This window comes from Anser cygnoides, chromosome 3 (assembly GCF_040182565.1).
Source record: "Anser cygnoides isolate HZ-2024a breed goose chromosome 3, Taihu_goose_T2T_genome, whole genome shotgun sequence".
NCBI lineage: Eukaryota > Metazoa > Chordata > Aves > Anseriformes > Anatidae > Anser > Anser cygnoides.
Genome location: NC_089875.1, coordinates 70210873 through 70230525, shown reverse-complemented (window position 1 = coordinate 70230525; position 19653 = coordinate 70210873). Strand labels below are relative to the sequence as shown.

At 35.8% G+C, this 19653-nt stretch overlaps 2 protein-coding genes across 10 annotated transcripts in view; one reads left to right on the top strand and one right to left on the bottom strand.

Moving 5' to 3' along the window:
* Positions 1-19653, top strand: part of NT5DC1 (5'-nucleotidase domain containing 1) — a 152193-nt gene that overhangs the window by 53940 nt on the left and 78600 nt on the right. The gene's annotated exons all lie outside the window — the stretch shown is intronic.
* COL10A1 (collagen type X alpha 1 chain) overlaps positions 1-19653 on the bottom strand; it is a 77679-nt gene that overhangs the window by 37131 nt on the left and 20895 nt on the right. The window contains exons 3-6 of one of the 9 annotated variants that reach the window (XM_066994394.1): positions 8114-8211; positions 6241-6685; positions 5245-5381; positions 3019-4072 (exon numbers count right to left, since the gene is read on the bottom strand). The gene's annotated coding sequence lies outside the window, so the exon portion shown is untranslated. Of the gene's footprint in view, positions 1-3018; positions 4073-5244; positions 6686-8113; positions 8212-19653 lie in introns of all 9 variants that reach the window. The other 8 variants (XM_066994395.1, XM_066994392.1, XM_066994393.1 and 5 more) reach the window with 8 other exon arrangements.

Genomic DNA, 19653 nt, shown 5'->3' with positions numbered 1-19653 from the left:
GCTGTTACATTTGAAAGTATTATTGGCTTCCTTACATGAAAAAAAATGTGTTTAAAAGTAAGAGGCTTTTAATTCTTAATAGTTTGGGGAGACAATACAATTTAGGCATAAAGGAAGGATATTTTCTTTGTTGTGCTTTCCATCTCTCTCTGATTTTAATACTGCTTCTGTTGGTAGGGGGTGTGGGGCTAAGCTCTCTCACAAATCCCCCTGGACTGGTGGATGGGACCACTTGAGTGATGGCAAATTGTGATGGGGTGGCGTTTATGTGTTTCTAGGAAGGGACTTCAGGGTATCATTGCCTGTCTCTCATACAATAGCAGTGCATCTCTGAGTTCTTGATAACAGCAACCAAGCACAGCTGGCCAAGGGGCCATACATCATGCTGAAAAGCTTCAAAGGAAGAGCAGAGCAATTCTGCTGCCAACTGCCGGTGTGTGACACAAGTGGGAGAGCAAGGGGTAGTCTCATGGTCAGTATGCAGATCTCTGGAGGTGACAACTACTTGCAGCAGACCGCCTGGATCATCCATGTCATAGATGGTCCCTAAGACCATGTTGGGGTGCAGGATGAACCATTTGAATAGACCCTCCCTAGAGAGGTGGTGATCCATTACAGAGTTTGTAGTATCAATCCAACTGCAAGTGGTCACAAACATTAAGATTCAGTCTTGAGCCCTGAATCAGGTTAGATGCATGTGTCTAACTTTAGAAGTGCTGATCATTTTCTCCAAGTGTCTTCACTGATTTTATTTTGTTATATAGAAGTGGAAACACAAAAAAGAAAAAAAAATATTGAGCACAGTAAGTCCAGTGTTAGGAGCTACAAGGCTGGACTGAGAGAAGGTGAATTTTGATATGAGCAGATTTTAGGTGCAGCAGGGGGTAAGAAGGAGTGGATCAGGGAAAGAATAATTATGGGGGAGTACTTGGGTGACACAAGCTTAAGTAGGAGAATTTGATGGTAAAAGGATTGGAAAGAAATTGGAAGTAGAGGGGAAAAACAAGATGTTTTGGGGGAGCATTGTGGATGAGGGAAAGCTTTAAGAATCTCATTTTCCTTAAGCAAAGGTAACAAACGAAAGTAGCACTCGTGTTCTCTCCTTGATTCTCTACTTCCACGCTCTTCTTGTGTAGAAAGGCTGTGGAAAATAAGCAAAAGCTGCAGTTGTGACAGCCTTTATGCTTTTGTTTTACGCACTCATTTTGGAGCACGTTCACATGCAAGTGTCCTGGTGTTTCCATGCAAGACCAAGGGTACATCTTAGAAAACCTTATGGCAAAAGTGGTAGTAGAACTGGTTCAAATGCTTTTAAGTAAATATGCTAGAGATATAACATGGTATAAAAGATCATAATGTAAAATAATATAATAAAAATAACAGTATTATAGTCCACAAGTTGAGTAGGTGCGAAGTACTTTTGAAAATACTGAGCAAACTGTAGTTCTTTGAAGTCATCACCATGTATCATTTAATTTTGGGTATGCAGGAAGTATGTGGGAAAGATAAACCCATGCCTGCACTTCACAATATGAGCTGTAACATAAGGCATGAAGATAAGGTGACAGAAGAAGTTGTGTTGGTAGCTTCCTAAGCCAAATTTGGGCCCTCCTGTAGAAATGTATAACATGGAAACTCTCTAATAAAGATTTTTTATTATTATTTTTTTAGATTGACTTTGAAAATGTTAAAAATTTGTCCATGTCTGTAGAGTGGAGCTATAGCAGTTGGCATGGTGAGGGTCATCTGGAATCTGCATTGAAAGTTTATTTTTGTCTGTTCAAACATTCGGCAAGTATTCGAATATTAAACTCCACAAGTTTTTAGGTTAGATAAAGTCCATAAGACAGTTTGTTGATGAGGAACACAAAGTTCAAAGTAGGATTTTCAGGTACAATTTATTCATTAAAAGTTACTGGGTTTTCATAGACTGTAAAAATAATAATAAAAAGAAAATCTGAAGCACAAAAACCTTTTCTCCCCTTTTTGGCCAAAACCCAGCCAAATCAATTTAGAGGAAATCCTGGAAGGTAACAAAAAGGGAAAAATGACAACAACAACAACAACAACAAAGAAGTGGTATGCCAGGTATCAGTTCAAATCGTGTTTAAAGTAAAAAATAAAGACAGTTTTCAATGCAGCCTCAATTTTAATGCTGTGATAAGCGGCTTCCAAAAACACACATTCATTTTTGTAAGCTATTCTTCCACTTTTTTCATGTAGCAGCATTTCCAAAGCATTTAAACAATAAAAGCAACCATCAAAACAGATAAAAGAAATAAATATAAAAAGGTATTTGTTTTAAGCCTAATTTTTCATTACATTTGTGCAATACACTTTTTTGTTAAGCTCAAGCAGTTTTGCAAACTGCTACTGTAAGTGTTACAAGGCTGCTCTGGATTATTTTCAACAGGACTTTTAAACACAGTAAATATTCATTGTTAGTAATCTGTTAAATGATCAGGCTAGTAAAAATATAACATGATTTATCTGGAAGACAAGTAGTAGTACTTTTTTTGAATTGGCTTAACAAGTAGAACAAAATCTCCTGTTTAAAATGCATCCCTTTGGAAACGAGCTAATTAACAGCAGAAATAGTTTTCTGATTTTGTACATTACGTGAAAGAATATGAAAAGCATTTGAAGGCATCACTAAATCGTTCTGCAATTCCAGCACTGAATGTAGCATGAGTGGAATACTTATTGCTATTTTAACATTTGTATCGTTTCCCGAGACTTGAATGGAATGTCTTTTTCCAACTTGCCGTAATGTTTATTACTCAATTTTTCAATGCATACTAGCATAATCATAAAATCTAAGCAAAAACCAGCATATTTTATGAAGCATCTTGTTTGATGTAATAAACTTAGTTATTTTTCTCTTTAGAAAAGACTGTGTTGGATTTCCTTCTTTAAAAATAATATTGCTGGAGGAGGGTTGTCACTGCTATGTATTTTAATCATGGATCTAGTAATAACTTTACAGTGTCCAGCTACAGGAGTTCATGTTTGTCCTACCTTTCAGTTGAATGAAGGCTGTCCCTCGATAGAGGGAGTGTCTGCTTGCCAGCTGTCACCGATAGTCACTGCTTTCTTAACTCAGAGGTGCTCCTCTTGCAGCAGGCATGGTTCACAGGAGTGCTCAGCAAGCATTTCAGAAGAGTTAAAATGAGGCAGCCCTCTAATTCAAAAACCCTTTTTTGGTGGCTTTTGGACTTTATAACTTATTGAAAAGCTGAGCTGAATCATATGTTGGCTACTGAATGACGGGTCTGCCTTCTGATTCAGTTCCAGGAGAAAGTAATTTTTTGTTTTCCAGCAGAAAATGGCTCTGTATGAGAGGTGGAAGGGGACTGGGGATCTTACTCATTTAACCTCTGTGTTATTGTTTCTCTCTACTAAAGAGGAGTGTGAAATTTATTTGACATGTCTCTTTAACGTCACAGGCTTCTTAGAGAGCAGAAAACAAATTCTTTTATGTTCTGTAATTAATAAAAAATGGACAAAAAGTTATGGCATTTTCCTATGTGTGTTATTCTATTCATATCCTTGAAGCAAAACTCAGATTTCAGAAAGGGGCAATAAGCCTCGTAGAGGAGCTTACAAATTCTTTCATTTTTCTACTTCTGTGAATGTCCTACACGTACACCAGTCAGATAGAACATCTATGTGTTTTTTTTCTTTTTATTTTTCCCTGTTAAGGAGTGATAGGTAAATCCAAACTATTAGTGTCTTGGCTGGAATCCAGAGGTATAATCTCAAATCAAATATTTTCTTCTTTTCACCTTTCCATTTCCACTCCTGAATCTATTCAAATATTTGATTTGGGTGATTTGAATATTCCATCTTTTAAACACTTCTTTCATGCCTATCGTAGTCCTATACCACACTTTCAAAGATGACTATGTTGTGCTTCATTGAATCCCTATTTTAGCTTGTTTTCTTGTTTTATCTTGTTGGATTTATCTTGTTGATATCTCATATGCTGATACTTATATTCAGCATAAACAGTTCTCTGTTATAGAAGGAAGGAAAATTTGCTCTTGGATTATTTTCAGTCTCTGCCATGGCCCTGAAAGAAAGAAACAAAGATTAGAAAATTAAGTATAAATCTTGAAGATGAGAGTGACGGGTGTGTATCCCTTGGTTGGCATGTAAGTCTTTTTTACAGTCGCTTTTTCATTATGACATTTCTCTGAGGTCAGACTTGTATCTACACTCTTGAGTGGTTCTTACACACCATTATAGTTACAGTATTATGTTATTTCAAAATGATATGTCAGAAGTTACATGCTTCTGTCAGTTTATACAGATAACCTTAATTATCATGTTCCCTGCACCTTACTTTAAAAGACATCTTAAAACATTTTCAAAATCTAGTGCAAAATACCTCAGAATTTATATATCAACATTATAACCTGCTCCATGGCCTTGACTTTTCTGTAAAATGATGTGGGAAATACTTTTTATTCTCATTCTTCTCTGCATGCAGCCAAAGTCTTGCAAGACTAAATTGTCTAGATGTTTTTGATCCTGCTACAAGGAATATATTCTTTGAGAGCTGCTTGTCTGCCTGATTTCTATTTAATATAAGTCCATCCACAGTAAGGAGGAGCAGGTTTCCAAGGTGACAATAATTTCATTCAAATTGCAAGTCAGTTGCTAAACCTGAAATGAAAATCACTTGGTTGAAAATTGTGGTTTAATGCAATAAAGAGGACTAAGTGGGAATGCCAGCTCTGCAGAATTGCTGCTCTGGAGGCAGCGACTGCATTCATTTCTGTGGCATTTTTGGCAATGGCTTTGGGAGAGACTGAATTGCAGAACTTCTCCCGATTTCAAGGCTGTCACCAACTCTGCCAGATAGAAAACAATCTGCCTATCAGGACAGAAATGTAAATAAATGTGCAGTGTAGAAGAAAAAAAAATGTTAAAAATGCTAAGGTTTCAAATGTGACACATGGAAGTGAGGAATGCTAGACTTCTGCTCACGCGCAACCTTTTTCACTTCCACCATGCATAGGCATGATGAAAATACATGCTTATTTGCCAGAAGTCCCTACAGGATGTAGGCATGCATTGGCTGATGGTTGTTGCTACATGAGTACTGCAGATGTGGAATATGTGGGATAAAGTAGGGAAGTGAAGGAGGGAAAAAGCACTCATGAACCTGGTCAAGCAATACAGGAGTGCTGGCGTTGGTTTCAGACACATAGTTCATATGCAAAGGGTAGAAAAGCTTACAGTGTCACTGAAGTCAATGGCAAAGCTCCTATAGGCTTTCCTGTGCAGGATCAGATTCCAGACTTCCTCCACCCATCTCTTCACAGGTGATCGTTCATTTTGTGCTGTTCTTTTTACCACCCTTCAGGCACAAAGGGCTTGAAATGCAAAAGGTCAGAACAGAGTGATGTAATATAAGTCAATAGGTTTTCTGTTTGTAAATAAATTTAGAAGAAACAAAAAGGCTCCAAGAAAAGGTGCATCCAGAATCAGTGGATATACCTGCCACAGCATCTCCCTACTTCAGGGAACTGGGGATCCTTGTAGTAGGTGGATAATAAAATACCAGTATTTCATAGGAATCTGATAAATGTTTATAAATATTTGTAAAACTCTCAGATGGTGAGAAGGTAGGTGGTAATACTGGCAGTCATAAGAAAGCCAACATTAATAGAGTTGTGTGTAAAGTATTTATGCCAGTATATAAAAGGCTTATAGAAATAGGGTGTTGAGCCTGGCATCTGAAAAGGTGAAAATGAAGCTGCATGGTTATAAGGTAGAAGGAATACAACACTGTATTTTTGGCACTTCAGTCATAGTTGTTTGTTTCACTTAATGGATGCATGACTTTCTTGTTATGATAGATCTGACAATGAATGTAACATTTCCTAACCAATACTTATTGGGTTGGCCCTTTAACATGAACCTCCTTAAAATATCCCTTTAAATTCACAGTTTAGGACCACAGTATCTGCAGTCAAGAGTGTTAAGTGCTGCAGAACTGTTAAGACAGGAATTGACTGTATGTCAGCTGTCAATGTCCTTAAAAGACTTGCTGCATCTGTGAGCTGGAATTCAAGTCTTAGTCAGTTCTGATTTTTTTTTTTTTATATTTTTTTTAGTTAAATGAAATTCCCTTTGCCTTTCACATGTCACTGCTGGGTAGTTAACTTGGCTGGCATGAGGACGAGATGAACCATAGTTCTTCTGCAACAAATCATTCTGTCTTTCCCTCACCCGTCTTATTTCCCCCATCCTACTTTGCCATATCTGTTTCCTTGCAGATTTCCACCCCAGTTTTCTTCAGGATTTGGTCATTTCTGGTGTTTTCTTCCTCTCCAGATTACCAAGGTAACTGAGAAGCTCTGCTCTCAGCTATGCTTGTGGCATGATGCTGCTTCTCTGCTGCAGGAAGGAATGACAGGCGAGGTTCTGCTCATACTGAGGAGGCTTAGACCAGGGTGTGCTGAGTTTCTACACAGGAATAATGAATTAATCCAGCTGGCACAGAACTGCTGTGTGGGAATGGAAAAGGCACAGGAAAGATGGAATCTTTGGAGAATTTAGCTGCATAAATCCATAATGCAATTTTCAGAAGTGTGTGTTTCAGATTGTCACTGAAACAAAGACGGAGCACTTCAACACCAGGAGACAGCCTGTTCTGTTACATAATTTTAAGGACCTATACGACAAAAGAAAAAGTAAGAGTTTCTTATTAATATGATTTTTAGGTTAATTCTTCTGACTATTTGTGTGAGATTAGAACATTGTTATGTTCTTTGCATTCATGGCAGTGGTTACGCCATTTTGCTGAAATACTTTAAAATGTTTTAAAAAGGTAAAGAAATTGATCATGACATGACCATCTGGCCTGGAAAGTCCTGATTAGCTGGTAAGTTTAGGATTCTGGAATGGAAATGCCAACCCACCCTACCTGTAGGTGTGATGCATTAGCTAAATATTCATCCTTTTCATGCCTTTTTCACAGCAAATAAAGCCCCTGAAGGGCAGATGTTTTTTAAAAGATTTTAAAACAAGATCTTGTAATCTTGTTCTGATTGTAAGCCAACATTTAGATTGTTGTCTTGAATTACTCATCACTGCAATACCTGTAATACTAGATAAAAGCTCCAAAATCAAAACATTGATACAAACTGACTTTGTTGCAGTAAATCCAGCATACAAATGTATTTTAGCAATCACAATTACATTACTTTTCTAATTTAGAATAAATTAAAGATAATTAAATCATGTTGATGTGTAGTCACATTTCTTGTTTTTCCTCAAGAATGCATAATACAAATTTCTGCAAATAAATTACAGGGCAGTATAAAACACTGCAATTGACTTCTGAGGTACTTTGTTACTAGATACCTTGCTTTTCTCTTTGTTAATGGCATTAAATCATAAAACTGTATAAAGCTTTCAGTTACATGAACATATTTAGTGTACCTTGTGTTTTTTTTTCCCCAAATGAAACATGAGTGCACATTATCCAGTTCTGCTCTAGTGAAACAAACAAAACAACGTGTAGGATTTTAGCTGCTAAGGAGGAAGAACCTGAGGCCAAATGCTTAACTGAAATTGAGATGTTGTAGAAGTGTTGTAGAGGTGTTGTAGAAGCGTAGCTTCCTTTAGCTATTGAGTATGTAATTCTTACAGGAAACAGAGTTTTCTGTAACCATTACGCAAGCAAAGGATTAAAGTGATATACCATAATCTGGGTCAAACTGGATGATTTAGGAGACTGATTATGAACAAAAATCTTATGATTGTTGTTCCTAATTTGAATTCATCTTTTGGGTAGCCACTGAAAACGCTTATGATCTAGTAAGAGTTACTAGCTCTTAATACATGTGACATGAGTCTTATTTCAGGTTCTTATTAGAAGCCTTAGCCTTACAATAGGTACAGCCTAATAGACAGAATCATTTTCTTTTCGCTATGGGAAAAAAGTCCTTTTCCCTAAAAGCATCTTAATGGGAAAGTTTCCATTTCTCAGTGGTTGTATTGCTGATGGTACAGAGCTAATACCAGAAGCAAATTACACAGTGAAGAAGAAAGTAAATTGACAAATATTTAGCCTATCCTACAAAAATCAAGTGCATACCTTAAGCAAGAAGCTAAACAAGTTAAAATAAAAGTAAGGTCTCACAGTTTCTTCATGGTTGGTTAGGCAGGCAGGCAACCACTTGCTCGCTTCCCTCCCTTTAAAAAATAAAATAAAATAAAATAAAATAAAACAAAATAAAATAAAATAAAACAAAAACCTAGAGGGTGGCCTACTTTTCTGCTCCTCTTATCTACAGATGATGGGGAACAGCTGGGAAAGTTCACAGCTGGGACATAACTGCAATTCTTCAGTCACTTTATAAGGGTCCTGGGTTATCTTCTATTATCAGTTATAGTAGTTTTGTTTCCTTGAGGGGTAAGGATTTAGGGGCCTCTGCATCAGTCATTCCCTAACTGTTTTGATATCAAAGTTGTTTTTTTCTGCTCCAGGGATATATCTGTAAAGTTTTTAGTCTTTCTAAGACAGATTTCCTTGACCTTCAGGCTATGATGTAGTCTTTAGTTTGGATTATAAAATAGGCAAGAATACAAATAATTGCTTATGAAACATAGAGGTGAAAATGTGTCTAACCTGCTAGTATCTTTTCTGGTTGTTGTTTTACTGTTTTGTTTTGTTTGCTTGTTTTTGTTTTGTTTTTGTCCTTTAATAACTGCCTGAAAGTAAGGAACTCCAAAATGAAAATACTAATTTATTCTGAAAGCAATTTTTCTTTATTTGCTAAGGAAAATGTGACTTTCTGAACTTTCTGAATCCAGATAATTAAAATAACACATATAATATGTATATTTAATCCTGATGTGTGTTGTGCCTTTTGTTAGCAAATAGTGTTTTCACTGTTGCATGCTTTTTCTACTGTTTTGTTTCAAGGTGATTTAAAATTAAGAAAAAAAATTATCTGGTATGTAGGTGACTTTAAGGGTTTTTCTCATGGTGGCATTAAATGTGATAAGGAATTTAAACATAGTGTATTTTTAATTTAAAATAGTTCAATTATTTTTAGTGGTGAATTAGATTTATTTCTGGTTGTGTATGAGGTGATGTTCTAAAATCCAGGTCCTTGGCAGCAGTGGATTGCAAGTGACTGGAATAAATTTCCAGTAGTTAGTTTTTATAACTTTCAATACTGGTTGGTGTTTTTTGTTTGTTTCTTAACAAATTACTCTTCTTCCATTTAATACAAAAACTGATACTTGGATTTTCTTTTCAACAGACAGTTGTGCAAGTATCTAACATTTCCATATGAAGCAATAGTTTTAGAATGACATGGGTGTGTGGTGATTTGGGATTGTAGATTGCAAGAATTTCTTTTCACTGAACAAAAAAAACCTTAGGGACAATCAGTAGAATCAAGGGGGAGGAGGGATTGTTTAATTTTGAACTTGCATTTTGCTGCTGGAACTCAGTGTAGTTAGTGAAATCAGCAGTTGTTCTGTGGAATTGTGTAACTGTATAGGAATCTATATGGGATTATTGTAACAGTCCTAGCAGACCTGATGACTACGTAAGTTGCTGTAGGTTAGGACAAACTACAAATATAGTTAGGCAATAGTGCACTTAATAACCTTGTTCTTATTAGAATGGGAAAACATCTTCCAGAAAATCTTGTTCACATAGCAGCTTAGTTTTAAAATGTAAGGATATAACTTTAACACAAAAATACAATGATGCTCAGAATTAAACTTGAAATAGTATCTGTTCACACTTGTCTTCCCTGAAATTGCTGCAAAGGAATATTGCACACACCATATATCTCGTACATTGTGCTCCATTTAGGGATCGATTTTCAAGATCAAATTTGGAATTTCCTTCTTGTGGATTATACTGGATCCTGCATTGCCTAGCGTTAGGTATTTTTTAAGTTGCAGTTTAAAAACAAAAAAAAAAACTTGTAGGTTTCTGAGTTATATGTTTTTAAAAGGTCACTGAGTTTTACTAGGTGTTGATATTACAAAACTTAAGAGTTGTCTGTCTTATAATTCTAGAAAAATTTCTTTTCTTGTAAACAGTAAATATACATATATGCAGAAATCATCATTGTTTTGAGATCCAAACCATGTTACATCACTCTCCTTGAGAGCCATCTAAATAATGCAAATGGTGGAGTTTTGGTCCTATAGAAGTTTTCATCTAGGTTTGTTTGTTTTACTTCTTATATTGTGCAAAATCTTGAATTTTCCCACTGACAATGGAGTTTTAGAGTTTCTGATATGAAAGTCAGCGACAATGCTTTGAGTCTGTAAATAGCACGATAAGGATATATTTCTATTTTAACTGCAGTTTAAGGGTTTCATTTGGTCACAGCTACTTATGAGACAATTTATGAATTAATTTCCATCCTATGTACAGTGTAGTGCCGTAAGAATTCTTCCTGACATCCAAGTGGGTAGAACGCCTTTCTGTAATTCATAAACCCATGTAGAAAGCCTTTCTGTAATCCATAAACCCACATTTTAAATATCTCATTGCTTTCTCAGTTGATGCTTGTAGTTTTGATGTTGGTTAACCCTTTGTTTATAGGTTCTTCCTCATATCTTGTTTTATAGGCCCATATCTACCTTAAAACTAGACATATTTCTATAATGGCTGCTGCCTAGAGTGTAAGTGATTCCCAAGGAAACTAGAACAAAGCAAAACAGCCCAACTGGTCATGTGTTCTGCAGATGCCAGAATCCTTCATTCTTCTCCTTTCTCTGAGACACTGCTCTTGCTTGAGCTCCCCCTCATCCCCCCAGCAGAAGACAGGTAGAATCCAGATGGGGCACAGAAGCCCCGTGATATCAGTTATATAATGTGGGCTACTTGGGTATCTATTCCACTCAACAAAGATATCATAGAATTATAGAATGGTTTGGGTTGGAAGCGGCCTTAAAGCCCGTCGAGTTCCAACCCCCCTGCCATGGGCAGGGACACTTCCCACCAGACCAGGTTACCCAAAGTCCCATCCAACCTGGTCTTGAACACCTCCAGGGATGGGGCATCCACAGCTTCTCTGGGTGGCCTGTGCCAGGGCCTCACCACATTCTCAGTAAAGAATTTCTTCCTTACATCTAATCTAAATCTACACTTTGTAGTTTACAAAATCTACACTTGTAGTTTAAAACTGTTACTCTTTGTCCTATCTCCACGCTCCCTGACAAAGAGTACCTCCCCAGCTTTCCTGTAGGCCCCATTTAGGCATTGGAAGGCCTAAAAATAAGGTCTTACCAGAGCCTTCTCTTCTCCAGGCTGAAAAGCCCAATCTTCTCAATGGGGACACAGGATCAACACCAATGGTATATCAGTTTTGATTAGTAACTTTGAATACTACTAACATACAAATTGTATTTATTCTTCTCTGTGCACATATATGCAGTTTTCTCTGTGTTGCCTCTGCTAGTACTTAACCATGCATAATTCATACCCCATTAGTTGTAAATGCTCTGTCCTAAGTCGGTATGCTCCAAGACATGCCTTGCACAACAGCAGAAAAATAGATAGGGTTGTATCTTCAGCCTTGACTTGTACAGTCAAGATTCTTTAAGTAACAATTCAGAGATTTGCTGAGGATTCCCACTTCCTTGGCTTTCTCTTCACCTAAGCGGAACATAAATTTGGTAACCATTGTACAAAGCCTTACTAGATTTTAACAGGAGGTCCATATGGTAGTTCTGTAACTCGCTGTTACTGTTTCACTCATTTAATTATGATACTGGTAAAAACACAACATGGGACAAAAATCTTTTTAATCCAAAAGGAATTATCATTTTTCTATTTCCAAACAGGTTATTGGAATAAAATCTTAAGTCCACAATCTTTACTCAATTTTAGGTAATTAGTTCAACTAGATATTTCATTCTGATACTTAAATGTTTTTCAACAGACTAGCATCAACAGAGAACTTAGGTATTACACTGCATGTAATTTTGAGACTGTCTTTTTCTGAAGGGTCTTCTAGAAAACAGAAAAAATACTGCTTTATGGAAAATTATTAAAATAAGGATGTCTTTGTCCTATGCTTTATTCAGTAATTCATTTCAGGCAAGCTTTTATGGTTTGCAAAAAATAACAACATTTATAGCTGCTTTTTTTTTCCTGAAGAAAAAAATTACTTCTTGATGTTTTACAGTAACTTTATCCCAAAGTTGACATTTATTTCTAACATCTTGGAAAGCCATGAAACAAATACCATATTGTTTTGTTAAACTTTTGAATTGTGATATATATATTTTTGGTTTTGCATTCTTTTTGTTTCAGTGGAGAGAGAATCTTTTCTTTTACATGAAATTTAAAATGTTGTTTTTTAAAAAAAAACAAGATGCTTTAATGTGCTGTTCTGTGGAAAAGAGAAACGGGTGTTTTTCAACAGTGGAAGAATTTGTGGCCTCTTAGAAGATCTGGCTGCAATTTTGTCTTCATCTTCACTTTCTTACATATAACTGAGACTTGTTTCATCCATACACTTGAAGACTACAATCCCATTCACCCATCAGATGTAGTTCTCCGTTATCTGTGTTCTGATTTCACAGTCATCTGTCTTCAGACAAGAACCAAGCTATGAATGCCAAGATCAATTATAACTTAGAAAAATATTTGATGTCCTTAGAGACTCCTAGATCTTTTTAAAATGATTGAAGCAGGCTAAAGCCTGGGAGCAGGCTAAAGGTGCTTATTAAAGCTTTCTACTATCTAAAAATGCAGAGTAATTCTGAAAAGGTAAATAGAGCTGAGGGAGGACAGTGTTGCATTTAGGAATGAAAGAATGTACAGTGAGGTGATAATGGATATCCAAAATGAGCAAAATAAAAGAAATGCACTCAGCTTTGTGTCAGCATTGAATTACTTTTCAGCATTTTCAGCAATTAAATGATGGAAGTTAAAAGTTTGAGAGAGTGATAAGGCAAAATGTTTCCTACTGTCATATTTGCTTAAAGAAAAAATCCTTCTTAAAAAGTTTAATACTTAGTGGAAATCTTTCCAGTCATTAAAAAACACCTGCCAAATGTACTTTGGGAACTTGCCCTGATATTTGTTGTTGTTTCATTATTACAGCTGCTGATGCTGCTCTTGGGGGGAGCAGGAGTAAAAGCATATATTTAAAGCTCATTAGGAAAATCTTTGTAATGAATACTACTCTTAACATTCTGGACCTTATTCCCATGGATATAGAGTGGCTCCTACTGTAGCCTATTAACTATTGATTAATGAAAATACTGAGCTGGCACTTGTAAGTATGATAAACCTTTAACAGGCAAATGGACAAAAGCTAGAAGAGCAAGCTTGTCATCTCAGGAGAAAGATCTGGGCATCTGTTGAGTCTGAGCATCTTCTAACTATGGCAATAAATACTTCCAGCCCAGTGCCTGTTACCAGGCAGGCTTCCACAGAATACTTGGCACATTCAGAAAATAGGTCCATTAACATTCATAAGAAAACTAGGAATTTCAGTGAAAAAGTTCACAGAAATACACAGAGGTTAACAGGAAGAAAGAAAAGTGCTTGGAGCTCTGAAAATGAATTTGTTGACAGTAAAGAGATTTAGAGCTAAGGCTTCTTTCTTGTTCCCTTAATTTATCACATGGTATCAAAGTATTGTAAAACTAATTAGAAAAGACAGATGGAAGGTAATGACGACATATGGTTCATATATGGTCAAACTACTGCATATTTTTCAATATATTTGTATTAAAAATATTGAAGCTATCTTGTTCTGAATGCATAGAAAAAATGAAGACATCAACACTTGGAGTGATTTTTCTGCTCTTCTAATCTCTAGCTTTGCTTCAAAAGTTAACCTTAAAACCACATTCACTTAGCATGTTACAATTAGTCTTCAATGTATACCATTAGTTCTGATGCAGTTTCTCTATGCAATATATATTTCCTCACAGCTAATTAACTCATTAACACAGCTAGTTAACAAAGAGAGACCAGACTGTCTAAATAGCTTTATATATCACTGTTGGATAAGATTGCCCCTAATGCAAGACCCTTGTGTTTTGTACACAAGAGAATGACACTAAAACTTCATGTAAAGGAACAAATCAAGTTCTCACTGAATTCAGTCACTATCTCTTCAGTCATTACCATGTTCACATTTGATATCTTTAACCATTTTTTCAAATTAGTCTGTGGAAATTCAGTCTTCCTGTATACTGACTTTATTTTATTTTTTGAGACAATCTTATGCCCTACTTCGCAGTGGTTTTAGTTGTATGCAGATGCCATGTTTCTATACAATTTTGGCATTTGATCACAATTCTATTATACTTGTCCTTGTCTTGACATATTTTCAGGTTGGCAAAGCAATCCTGTATGACGCTATTTAATTCTCCTATCTTTAAATATTCATCTTGACTTTCTAAGAAAACACATTCTGAGTTTATGTGAACACAAAAAGAAAGCTTGTGTGTGTCACAAGATAAATTGAAGACTTTTGGGAAATTGCAAAGGAGTTTTACAAGCTCAGATATAATTAAATTCCTAAAAAGCTTCGTTAGAATCAGTAACTGGATGAAAGTAAGAGATCTGTTTTACTACCTTTTATGTAGACGTTTATGTTTAGCAAATTCTAGAAAGAATTCTGTGAGAGAGAGACCATATGAGCTTCAGCTAAAATTCAGTCAGCCTGTCCAATACGTGAACCATTAGGGTAATCAAATGCCCTTATTTTGATTATACGAGCAAAATTCTACAGTATGTATGGAGCAGGGTGGGAAAGGGAACATAAGGGGTATGTAATGACAATTGTCTTGAGTATGGAAAAAAAAAAGGTTTCTTGCATGAAACTGATACTTCAGGCCATAGTTAGAGCTAATAGGCCATGTGCCTATAGCTGCAATATAGCTCTGACTATACAGAATTAGTGCATCTCAGCACAATGCCAGCCATATCCCTGATAAAGGGAGAAATTAAATTTATGGACCTAATTTTTTAATGACCGAATGGAAATTGTGCAATAGTACAGCTAAAATAATTTTAAGATATATACATGATCTTTGAAATATTACTTCCAGTTTGTTGGTAATCTATCAGAAATTAATCATATTTTGAAAACTATGTGTGTCTTAAGGCTGAGGTTAGTAGAACTGTTTAATGGACTGGAAACCCATTTCGTGCTTATTTTTGTGAAAATTAGGTAACAAACTCTACTTGCTGGCCTTGGAAAATTTAATATCTTCTAATTGCATCTAGTAATTGTTACATCAGTAGGCTTAACTCAATGGTTTCTCATTTAAGAAGACTATCTGTAAACAGTGTAATTGGTATCTCTGAATTGACTGAACTGTTTTAAGACAGCACAGAAAAATCAAAGGGTATAGCTGTATGTTTAGTTTTGCAGAAAGCTTGTTGTGTGACTTCGAAATAACCACTTTTCATTTTTGCATTTCCCCTACAAAATTTAGATAATGTGTGTTTGCTTCAGATGACTTTTCAAAGATGAATGAAAGAAAAGGTGATTTATCAAGTGTGAAATATTCATTTTTTTCTATTTAGTTAACTGCCTCCTTTTTCTTGGGTGAGGTAATGTAAGGTTGATAATGAAGAGTTTTCATTTAACAATTTTAATTTTTCATGTCCATTTATTTTACAGTTCTAATATGTTTGTCATTAAGTGCTTGTTTCAACATATGATACCCATATGATACTACAAGAAGATGCATTTATAAATGTAGAGTCAGTTCATAGCTACTTAGTATCACTATAATTATGATTGGCATATGGAAAAACAGCAAAGTGAGATTTTGAAGTCCTAGGGGAGGAAATAACATCTGATTATTCAGTTGTTGCCTCATAGTGAGCTGATTTAAACTGGACATACTATATAACCGTCTGGTGGCTATGTGCTGGGGTTTGTAAATTTGATTTTTGGATGAAATTTTCCAGGTTTCCAAATTCAGATTTAGATAAAGACATCATTAATGAAGTAGATTTATTGAATGATAAATTTAAAATATTATATTTTATATGAAATTTTAAAAACATAACTACTCTAACAAATTCAAGTTACAATATTTATTTTAATTATGATATATGTTAATTTACTAATTATTAAATTTTTTTAGTAGCATGCATATGCAAAAAGCTCAAAGAAAAAACAAAGGGTCTTCAGTAAAAGTTGATGTGCTTAATTTCTCCAAATAAAAAAAAATAATATAAAAAAATGCATTTGATCAGATTTCAAGAGGAGGCTCATCTGTATTAAACCAGACCATTGCTCAAATCACTCGTTTTCGATTCTTTCTGGAAAAAAATAAAAAAAAAATGCATAAATGTTTTATATGATTAGATTAACATGCTCCCATAAAGAAAAGCATTAGCTTTTGGTTCAGACACTTCTGTTACTGTCATCAGAATTGACAAATATGTTATTTCCGTCTGAAAACCTGTGTAAATATACTAAGATACACTGGAAAAATATATGAAGAGCTTAGGAGAATTTTTTTTAATTTTATTTTTTTCCCCAAGGCATTTCAACCCAACTACAGTTAGGAATTTAGCTTTTTAAGTCTTTCGGGCAAACAGAAAACTAGCACAATGAGTACAGCCTCTTCTTTTAAGGCCCTGCATCATAAAATCTATTTCATAAAACTGTCTAGATTGCTTTTAAAACTAGCCAGGTTTCTAGCCTCCATTAACTCTTTTAGAAGGTACTTCCAAAACCTCACTATTCTGATGGTTAAGAAAATTTTCAGCCTAAATCTGTTCATGGCAATCTTATAGCCTGTTGTTCTTACATGTTTTTAAGATTAAACAAGCCTTCTCCCTTGCAGAGAAGCCTAGTGACATGATGTATTTAACTATTCACATGATTCTTGCTCCTACAGTGTTTGGGGGTTTGTTTTCTGTTGCAAAGCTATCTGTTTTCATAGAATCATAGAATGGTTGGGGTTGGAAGGGATCTTTAAAAATCATCTAGTTCCAAACACCCTGGCATGGGCAGGGACACTTCCCACTAGATCAGGTCACTCAAATCCCCATGCAGCCAGACTTTGAACACTTCCAAAGACGAGACATCCAGAACTTCTATGGGCATCCTGCGTTCCACTGTCTCACCACTCTCATCATAAAAACTTTTATCTTTATGTACAATCTAAATTACCTTATTTCAGTTTAAAACTGTCACTGTAGGCCGTGGTAAAATATCTTTCTCCATCTTTCTTCCAATTACCTTCTGTATATTGGAAGGCCTCTATAAGGTGTCCCCAGGGCCTTCTCTTCTTTGGGCTAAACAACCTTAACTCTCCTAACCTTTCTTCGTAGGAGAGGTGTTCAAGCCCTCTGATGAGTCTCACAACCCTCCTCTGGACCTACTCTAACAGATCCATATGTCTTGTGTTGGGCATCCCAGACCACTGGGATAGATGGGGATAGATGCACTATCCCAGATGGGGTATCTCTAAAGCAGAGTAGATGGGGAGAATCACCTGCTGGCTAGGTGATCCTTTGACCTGCTGTCCATGCTTCTTTTTATTCAGTCCAGGATGCAATTGGCTTTCAGTGCTGCAAGTGCACATTGCCAGTCCGTACCCAATTATTAATCCACCAGTATCCCCAAGTCCTCCTCTGCAGGGCTGTTCTCGATCAATCCTTATCAACCCCTACCTTAGGGGTGAAATCACAAAGTTAAATAATCAACAAGATGAATGCCAAGACTAATCCATGAGGAAAACTATTGGAGTAACCTGTTTTCAGCCCAGAGTTTCCCCTTTTAACACAGTTCATTGGCATTTCATCTGCAACAGTAACTTTAGTCAGCACCTTTAGGCTCTTTTTCTAATCTTCCTTCTCTCTAGTTTACCTAGTAATCTCCATCGTGACACCTTATCAAATGTTCTGCTGAAGTTCAGATAAAATCTAATCTCCCTGTGCAGTTCTTTTGTCTGGAAAATCAGCTATCCTATCAAAGGAAAAAAATCAGGCTAGTCTGACATGACCTACCTTTACTAAAGCCATGTTCCATTTTATTCTATTGTCTGTTTACCTCCAAGCTGTTACTTATTCTTTCCCTCAAATTTTATCTTAAGCTTAGCACAAAGCCTTAGGTGTGAGAAGAGTTTGAAGTCATTTTTTATTCTCTGGTGTGGGTACAAATCCTGTTATGATTTGAGCTTGTTTTGTAGCTTTACCAAAGTAACATCTTCATTGAAAATCCTTTTTATTGGATCTGTTATTAGATGGCTGTTTTTCAGAGTTCTGAGATGAAAACAGACGTGTAAGTAGAATCAAGCTGTTTAAGCTTTGCTTGTGCATTGACTACGATTGTTCTTATCTCAGCAACTCTGTCTTCCCTGAACGTGTTCATTTAATTTGGGGATCACGATGATTTCTACTATGGTATTACTACTTCTTCCCTAGAGCATTTTTTTCCACTCGATGAAAAAGTTGTTGGTGTTTGCTTGTGTTACCATTTTTTCAAGGAGTGATTTGTTTTTTCATCTTGACAATTCTTCCTTTTCCCAATTATTTTAGGCTCTCAGCTTTTCAGATGTAGTTATTTGTCTGCTTGGATGTGGAGACATTATGAAATAGGATTTCTCTTTCCTTGAGATTCAGGTTCCAATTAATATGTGAGTATTGGATATAGAGAAATTCAGGTGTCCTCTGTGGACATGTTGGTCTTCTTAGCAATTTTTTGCTGGAGAGGACTGTTATTTTGAAATGCATCTCAAGGGAGCTCTTGAAAAGATGTTTGGAAGTCTTCCCTCTCTGCTGAGGAGCTTATTTTAGAGGTAAAATAAATAGCTATGCACGTTAAATCAAAGCTTATTTTCAGTAACTGCATTATTTCTTAAGTAAAAAGAAAAAGGCTGTGATATTAGTGACCGAACAACTTCCTCAAAACATTTTAACTAATATATAAACATACCATTTTGAGTCATTAAAAGGTAATGCTAAGAGACATTTTACAAATGAAATGTAAGAAAATATTGCAGTGGCATTACATCACTCAGTGAAAATTGCAGAATTATTGTTATATAAGTTTTCCAGAAGGATGTGGAAAGGAAAAAAGATCAATTATCTGTAGACATATGCCTCATACAGTGGTTGTTGCTGTCCCATGACTGTATGGGCCTTTTTGCTGTCTAGATTTAGAAGTGCTTTTTGGAGTCCAACATGTTGGCCCTCTTGCTTTAGAGGAAAGGAGAAACACAACTAATTATTGTCATTTTGGACCACGGTTGCTTTGTTTGCTCCTTCATTTTTTTTCCTCTGAATTAATTGGACCATGGTCCTAGCAACCTAGTTCAATAAACAAGGGAGTATAGTTACAAAGAATACCACAATTGAATATTTTCATTTGAAATCAAAACACCTCTCCATCAAGCACACCTGGATGCATATACATATATGTAGATATATGTATTTCTTGTATAAAGTGGGAAGAAAGAGAATTATTTAGCTAGTTTATTCAAATGTTTAGCCAATGAGGTTTTGGAAAGTTGCTAATAAAATAAAGGCCAATATTCTTTGCAAATATGAAAGGAGGGTGTTATGTGTCCCATCAGGAATACTCTGCACTATTTGCTGAATGCAAAAGGGTTTGTGTGACAATCGGAGGTCACTGGGAGACCCTTTTCAAAAATAACCCTGTTGGC